The following is a 2,171-nucleotide window of genomic DNA, read 5'->3' on the forward strand; positions in this document are numbered from 1 at the left end:
CCCCTTCCCCTCAGTACTTCCCCAGTCTAAATTCAAGCATTCAATTCCTATCACATCCCTCATGTAATGATATGTCGTTTCATTTTTGAAACATTGTCCCCCTCTTGTGGCCTTCCAACTTTGAAATTTACTGTTCAATTTTGAATTAATTCATATATGAAATAATTGGAAAAGCAATGATTTATCTGGCGAGTTATTTGAATGTTCGGCCTACGTCCACCTGTTTGACAGACGGTATTCTAGTGGCTTGTAGCAGCAGCAGCAGCAGCAGCAGCTAGGTGCGCTGCTTGCCTGCAGTAAATAGGATGTGTTCCATCCATGGAACACTGTGATAGGAATCATGCCATTCATAGAACACAATGCTTGGATGTGTTCTATTCCTGGAACAATGGGACCACGTGTCACAATGGGACCACGTGTCACAATGGGCAGCCCACAGTCTGTAGCAGCTGCACAGTAGTAGTCAGCTTCAGTCTGCTGAGGGAGCCTCAGCAGACAGGTGGGCGATGCTCGCCAGGGTGATGGAAAAAGAGCTGGCTCACTTCACTCCACGCATCATTTCAGTATCTGCAGTTCCTCTGAGAATGGTGCACTCACTCTCTTAAGCGGTTTCCAAAGGCAGATTGAATTGAAATCGGGATACACAAGTAGTGTTTTCAAAGCATGATTTGAATGCTTTTTTCAAATGTCGTTGCTCTGTAATTAGTTTTTCTTGGTCCAAGTTGCACATTTCCAATTCCTTAGTCTTGATTTAACTTGACCAACTATTCTACTACTACTACTACTACTACTACTCTTATTCACCTCTATATGGGAGGCATTGCACTGTATTCAATCTGTCAGTAAAATAACGATCTATCTTGGCCTTTGCTGCTTGGTAGGTACAGGTGTGACAAGCTGCAGTAATGTGTTTGGCTTTGGATAGCTACATTTCTGCACACCCACCTGCTACAAGGCCTGCAGCCCCTTCCCCTCAGTACTTCCCCAGTCTTAATTCAAGCATTCAATTCCTACCACATCCCTCATGCAATGATATGTCGTTTCATTTTTGAAACATTGTCCCCCTCTTGTGGCCTTCCAACTTTGAAATTTACTGTTCAATTTTGAATTAATTCATATATGAATTAAATGGAAAAGCAACGATTTATCTGGCGAGTTATTTGAATGTTCGGCCTACGTCCACCTGTCTGACAGACGGTATTCTAGTGGCTTGTAGCAGCATCAGCAGCAGCAGCAGCTAGGTGCGCTGCTTTCCTGCAGTAAATAGGATGTGTTCCATCCATGGAACACTGTGATAGGAATCATGGCATTCATAGAACACAATGCTTGGATGTGTTCTATTCCTGGAACAATGGGACCACGTGTCACAATGGGACCACGTGTCACAATGGGCAGCCCACAGTCTGTAGCAGCTGCGCAGTAGTAGTCAGCTTCAGTCTGCTGAGGGAGCCTCAGCAGACAGGTGGGCGATGCTCGCCAGGGAGATGGAAAAAGAGCTTGCTCACTTCACTCCACGCATCATTTCAGTATCTGCAGTTCCTCTGAGAATGGTGCACTCACTCTCTTAAGCGGTTTCCAAAGACAGATTGAATTGAAATCGGGATACACAAGTAGTGTTTTCAAAGCATGATTTGAATGCTTTTTTCAAATGTCGTTGCTCTGTAATTAGTTTTTCTTGGTCCAAGTTGCACATTTCCAATTCCTTATCCTTGATTCAACTTGACCAACTCTTCTACTACTACTACTACTACTACTACTCTTATTCACCTCTATATGGGAGGCATTGCACTGTATTCAATCTGTCAGTAAAATAACGATCTATCTTGGCCTTTGCTGCTTGGTAGGTACAGGTGTGACAAGCTGCAGTAATGTGTTTGGCTTTGGATAGCTACATTTCTGCACAGCCAACTGCTACAAGGCCTGCAGCCCCTTCCCCTCAGTACTTCCCCAGTCTTAATTCAAGCATTCAATTCCTACCACATCCCTCATGCAATGATATGTCGTTTCATTTTTGAAACATTGTCCCCCTCTTGTGGCCTTCCAACTTTGAAATTTACAGTTCAATTTTGAATTAATTCATATATGAAGTAAATGGAAAAGCAACGATTTATCTGGCGAGTTATTTGAATGTTCGGCCTACATCCACCTGTCTGACAGACGGTATTCTAGTG

This window comes from Dendrobates tinctorius, unplaced genomic scaffold (genome assembly GCF_039654945.1).
Source record: "Dendrobates tinctorius isolate UK_male_01 unplaced genomic scaffold, ASM3965494v1 ptg000188l, whole genome shotgun sequence".
NCBI classification, from domain to species: domain Eukaryota; kingdom Metazoa; phylum Chordata; class Amphibia; order Anura; family Dendrobatidae; genus Dendrobates; species Dendrobates tinctorius.